The following is a 6,595-nucleotide window of genomic DNA, read 5'->3' as shown; positions in this document are numbered from 1 at the left end:
AAACGCACTTTTCTGAAGGATTAAAAAAACTTGAAAAGCGATTGACCAAGTGTATAGAGCTCCAAGGAGATTATGTTGAAATATAAAAAAAAATTTACCCAATAAAAATTGTTTTTATACTTCATTCTAAGGACTTATTGAACTACCCTCGTATAAGCAAGATAAGTTTTAAGCAATCACTGGGTAGTTAAGTTTTCGGTAAAAAAAATAATTTAAAGAAGAAAGAATTTTCAACAAAATAGTTGAATTTTTAACCAAAGAAATTAATTTTCAACTATAATACTAAATTTTAAATTAGAGAATGAATTTTGAATCAATACAAAAAATTTTAATTCTACTAAACTGAAAAGTTTTCAATTAAATATACATGAATTTCTGAGGAAAAAAATACATTTTCATCAAAAAATAGAATAATTAGATTATTAGTTTAAAAAATAATTTTCAAACAATTAAAAACAAATTTTGAAAAAAAACACTAAAATTTTCAAAGAAAAAAACATGTTTTTTTATTAAAATGATTAATCGTCAACCAAAAAAATAAGTTTTAACAAAGTATTTCTACTTTGAGTTAAATAGTTGAATTTTTAACGAAAAATACAATTGCTAACATTTCAAACAAAAAAGACTTAAATTTGAAACCTAAAACAGTAGAAAAAAATGAAAAATCCTTTCTTTTATTTGAAAATTCGTCTTTTTTGTTAAAAAATTCATCTGTTGTCGTAGAAATGTTATATTTTTTGGGTAAAAATGCAACTGCTTCACACAAAACTAATCTTTTTTGATTGGGGATTTTTTAACTATTTTGTTGAAAATTCGTCTTTTATGTTTAAAAATTCATCTGTTGTAGAAATGTTATACCTTTTGGGTAAAAATGCAACTGCTTCACTCAAAACTAATCTTTTTTGATTAGGGATTTTTAAAACTATTTTATTGAAAATTCGTCTTCTTGGTTGAATTCAACTATCTTTGGTTTCAGATCAAAATATTTTTCGGTTGGAATATCGACTATTGCACTTGTCGTTGGAAGTTCAACTACTTAGTTTAAAGTAAAACTACTTTCTTCAAAATTCATTTTTTTCAGTTGATGATTTATAATTTTAATTCAGAAACCTCTTTTTTTCTTTGAGAATATAACTATTTTGTTAAAAATTTATCTTCTTTAGTTGAAAATGCATGCATTTTATTGAAAAATAATTTCTTTGCTTAAAAATTTAATTATTTTGTTGAAATTTCTTTTTTCGTTATATATTTTTTGTACTAAAATTATCATTCGTTCATTTTGGTTGAAAATTTATATTTTTAAATATAAATAAGATAAAAAAATCAAGAAACGTAAAAAAGCGAGGTCAGGGATAGAAAATCAGGACAGGCATAAAATGGCTAATTATAAATAAAAAATTAAAGTCAAATTTAAATAAGAAACACAGTATAGAGAAGTTTCTGGGCTTTTTATAATACTTATTGTAGAGTACATCAGCAAAAAAAAATTCTTATAGTATAATTTGAAGGGATTTCTAGCTTTTTAAAGATTTTAAGGCATTTTAGGGAGTGTCAGAAAATATCGTAAGATTAAAGGATTTAGAAGATTTATAGGGATTTAAACGGTTTTTAGAGAAATTTGATTGAAAAAATTCAATTTAGATTAAATATATGGCCTCTGTTTTGAAGACTTTGGGGTACATTAGTTTTTTAAAATAATTTTTGTATTATTTATACAAATACTGATAAAATGGAAAATTTTTGCAGAAATTTGAGGTTATAAATAAAGAAGGCAAAATAACTATATAAAATATTCGTATAATTCTCAATTATAATCATTAGAAGTTCAGAATTTAAACTAAAAGTTTTAAATTAAGCTCATACGACTATTATTTGCACAAAAATAACATATTCTATCAATAAAACTATAGAAAAAGGTAAGGGGGGGGGGGATACGTTACAAATCCTAACCTTATATGTTCCAATGAATGCCGTTTAAAGTATTACTTTTTAAGATAACATCTCGTCCTTATAACATTGCAAAAAGCACATTTGTACACATTTATTCATTTATCAGAATAGCCCATCTTTAGCACCTGTATAATAAAAATAGTTGTAAAACCCGGAAAGTAGCAGTTTTGGCGTAAAAATCACTTCCACGTTCACTTGTTCTGTCTTGTTAACGGGCACGAAAGCCCTTTACAGAACATTTTTTTAGAATGGCTTCAAAAAAACTGTCCTGCTTATCATGCTTGCTGCAAAGATCACTCTTGCGAAAAGCTAATTGTAGAAGAATATTTTCATATGATAATCAGAAAATTCGTAAAAGAAAATAAAGTAATTGAAGAGGTACCTGTGCCAGAACCTGGAGTTCCTCAGGTGCCTGATATACCACAGGATCTTGAATTTCCACCTATTCGTTCAAAACTGACCACTGGACATGAAAAGAAAATGAAGACGTTCAGTGAATCAAAAATTTAAGTAAAATGGAAAAATTCTGAATATATTATACAAGGATTACAATTTTTGTATTAATTCAAGAAAATTTAATTTTTTAGAATGGAAATTATTTTAAAAAATTCCAAGAATCTTAACAAAAAAACTTTTGAAGCTTAAAACAATTTTTCAATTTTTTTTCAATTTACATTTTGTTTTACATATTTGGAAATATTTTAAAAAATTTTGTTAGTTTCAACATCTTTTTAGTTGACATCCTGAACAATTAAAAAAATTGGAAAAAATTTCCCTTCCCATCCCTTCCTTTCGCTTTCCTTTCCCATTTCTTTCCTTTCCCTTCCCTTCCTAATTAGTTTCAACATTTTTTTAGTTAAGATCCTGAAAAATTTGAAAAAATTGGAATCTTCAAAAAACATTTTATTTTTTCCAAAATCTTTAGAAAACTACAAAATTTTATTTTAACTTTCATATTTTGTAATAATTTCTTCTTTTAATAATTTCTCAGTATTTTTTACTTTTAGATTTAATAAACTTCTACATTATTCTGTTTCCGCCGTAGGTTTACGTTTTGTACGCATAATACTTATCTGATTAAGTTTAATTAGTTTTAATAATAATGTCACATTTTTCATCGCTTGTTAATCACTTTACTTCTTTCTCACTCAAGATAATAACATATAAAGAAAAAATTGTCTAAATTCATCATTCATTCTAAAACAACCACTGCGAAAACAAAACTATATTTTAATTTAATTCGTAACAATAATTTGCATATATTATTTAAGACAAAATTCGATTCTTACCCAAAAAGTGATTTTCTTTTCGCTATATCTTAAAATTTGCGGTTTAATAATTCATTTTTCGAAAAATGTTGAAATAAATTAAGAAACAAACTTTTTTTTTAATTGAAAAAGTACAACGTATTTAGTAGAGTTTGATTTAATTAAAAAGTATTCCATATTTAAAAGTGAAATTTGAAACTTCAAATACGTTTTGGAAATGTAAAAAATAATTCTTTTAAATGCTGGAAACGGTAAAATGCTCTCAATTTCGAAAATTATCAAAAAATCTAAACTTAAACTTTCAAAGAATTAAACGACCCAAAAACATTAAACATTTTAATAATAAATATACTTTTTCTCGGATGATTTTTTTTACATTTCAAAAAAAATTTTTGACAAACTTAGAAGAATTGAACCTCATAAAGGATATCTATCATTTAAATCAATTTGTTACGTGTTCCTGTTTTACCGACAAAAAAAATGGTTACCTGTATAATTAACCTTTTAGAATTTAGAGAATTTTTTTCTAAACGTACATATGGTCAAAAATATTATATCTTTGATATGGTAGCGTTTTACGTACACAAGAACGCCTATTTAAGAACAGTTTCAGGGGTTGCCTCGCACTGGCCTTGAGATTAAATTAGACTGTGGAAACGTAAACAGTCTATTGTAAACTCGTCGTGGCCCATTGTTGAAGTAGCCACATATTGCCACACGGATGTGTAACTGCATGTGCTAACAGTTCTTGGAAGGATTAAATCAGTCGATCCTACATAAGCCTTCTTGTGTAAGTTTCCAGATGATCAGTGGTGCCGAAACAAAATTTGGCGAGGGGGGGGGGCTCTCTTTCTATCGTATATGGCAGTCATAGGTGCATTCAGATTTTTGTTGTGACAAAAGGCACTGGTGCCCCCCCCCCCCCGAACAAAATGAGGGGGGGGCAGCTGCCCCCTGTCTCCCGGTACCAGCGGCACTGCAGATGATGAATGTTTTTCACAGAAAATTCATCTTTTTATTCAAAAATTTATGTTTTTAGTTGAAAATTCAATTTGTTCGGTTACTTATTCTTGAATTTTATTAAAAATTCGTCTTTGATGATAGTAAATTATTTTTTTTATTTAAAACTTTACATTTTTAGTTGAAAATCTTGAATTTTATTAAAAATTCTTCTTTTTGTTTAAGAATTCTTCTGTTTTAGTTAAAAATTCAACTTTTTGGTTCTTAAATTTTGTTAAAAATTTGTATTTTTTAATAGTAAATTAATATTTTTGTTTAAAAGTTTATCTTTTTCAGTTGAAAACTCAACTTTTTTATTAAGAATTCTAGAATCTTATTGAAAATCCGTCCTTTTTGGTATTAAATTAATCTTTTGGTTTAAAGATTCAACTTCTTGGTTTAGAATTAAACTGTTTGGTTCAGAGCTCTTGCAGTTTCTTAAAAGTTCTTTCTTGGTAGTGAATTAATCTTTTGGTTTAAAAATTCTTCTTTTTTAGTTGAAAATTCAACTTTTTGGTTCAGAATTCTTAAATTTTGTTAAAAATTCGTCTTTTTCGGTAGTAAATGAACCTTTTTGTTTAAAAATTTATGTTTTTTGTTTAAATTTTTATTTTAGTTTAGAATTCTTGTATTTTATTAAAAATTCGACCTTTTTGATAGTAAATTAATCTTTTTGTTTAAAAATTTATCTTTGTTTAGTCAAAACTTTAAATTCTTGGTTGAGAAATCTTGAATTATATCAATACTTCGTTTTTTTGTTTAAAAATTATTCTGTTTTAGTTAAAAATTCAACTATTTGGTTCTTGGATCTTGTTAAGAATTAGTCTTTTTTGGTAGTAAATTAATCTTTTTGTTTAAAAATTCAAGTTTTTGGTTGAAAACTCTTGAATTTTATTCAAACCCGTCTTTTTTGGTAGTAAATTAATCTTTTTGTTTCAAAATTCAACTTTTTGATTGAGAATTCTTGAATTTTGTTCAAAATTCGTTTTTTTCCGTACAAAATTAATCTTTTCATTTAAAGATTCATCTTTTTTGTTAAAAATTTAACAACTAGATTTTTAAAGTTGAAATTATTTCTTTAAAAATGTTTTTCTTTCTTGAAAATTCAACTTTTTGATTGAGAACTCTTGAATTTGATTGAAAATTCATCGTTTTTGGTAATAAATTATTCTTTTTATTAAAAAATTATTTTTTATACTTGAATATTCAACTTTTTGTTTGAGAATTCTTGAATTTGATTGAAAATCCGTCTTTTTTGGTTATAAATTAATCTTTTTATTTAAAAATGAAAGTTTTTGTTTGAAAATTCTTGAATTTGTTTGAAATGCATCTTTTTTGGTAGTAAATTAATCTTTTTGTTTAAAAATTCAACTTTTTGTTGAGAATTCTTTAATTTAGGTAAAAATTCGTTTTTTTTCCTATGAAATTAATCTTTTCGTTTAAAAGTTTTTCTTTTTCGTTAAAAATTTAATAACTAGGTCTTAAAGTTGAACTTACTTGTTAAATTAAAAAAAATTTCTTTTTTTCTTAAAAATTCAACTTTTTGGTTGAGAACACTTGAATTTGATGGAAAAATCGTCTTTTTTGGTAGTAAATTAATTTTTTTTGTTTAAAAATTCATCTTTTTTTCAAAGTTAAACTTTTTGGCTACGAATTTGTGAATTTTGTTTAAAATACGTCTTTTTCGGTTGAAAATTAATCTTTTTGTTTAAAAATTCATCTCTTCAGTTAGAAATTGAACTGTTTTGTTGATAGTTTCTTTTTTTTTTAGAAAAATTACTTTGCTAATTCAAAATTTTAATATCAAATTTTTGGTCAAAAATGGTTCTTTTTTAAGTAAAAATTTTACTTTTGTTGAAAATTGAACTATTGTACTGATTTGTACTGATTTGTACAGAGAATTCGTTATTTTGTCTTGAAAGTTAATTTATTTTGTATAGTTTTCAATGGATTTCAAGCTTTGCTCACCTTACTTTTGCCAGGGTCGCCGCAATTTTCGGTGGCGGCAGCACTTTTGGAAAGGTGGATTAGGGCCCTAATTTTGATTATCAAAATTTTCTTTAATTTTGTCTGCACCCTACGGCTGACGCTTGATCTTGTTAATCAAAACAATAAAATAATTTAGCAAATGATATCAAAAACACTAAGGAAAATTATCTGGAACTTAAGTTGTCCCGAAAATATATCGGTATTGCAGGAATCGTACGACGTATCACATGACCGTCATTTTTTTGCAACAATTCACGTCCACACGAATTGGGATAGAGAGTTGATTTTTTTGGAAATTAATAAGGAACTAAGGAAGGTTTGTGTGGTCCTAAATTTCTGGAAATGAAAACAAATTTTTTTTAAATATCGATATCGAGTTAAAAATTTGG

At 25.5% G+C, this 6,595-nt stretch overlaps 1 long non-coding RNA gene across 1 annotated transcript in view; it reads right to left on the bottom strand.

Moving 5' to 3' along the window:
- Positions 1-2,127, bottom strand: part of LOC117182092 — a 17,025-nt gene extending 14,898 nt beyond the window's left edge. Inside the window, exon 1 of the long non-coding RNA XR_004468267.1 lies at positions 1,951-2,127. This is a non-coding gene — a long non-coding RNA (uncharacterized LOC117182092). The remainder of the gene's footprint in view (positions 1-1,950) is intronic.
- Positions 2,128-6,595: the final 4,468 nt, after the last annotated feature.

Source organism: Belonocnema kinseyi, chromosome 10, assembly GCF_010883055.1.
Source record: "Belonocnema kinseyi isolate 2016_QV_RU_SX_M_011 chromosome 10, B_treatae_v1, whole genome shotgun sequence".
NCBI lineage: Eukaryota > Metazoa > Arthropoda > Insecta > Hymenoptera > Cynipidae > Belonocnema > Belonocnema kinseyi.
The sequence above is the reverse complement of the archived record's forward strand: the minus strand, read 5'-3'. Positions and strand labels throughout refer to the sequence as shown.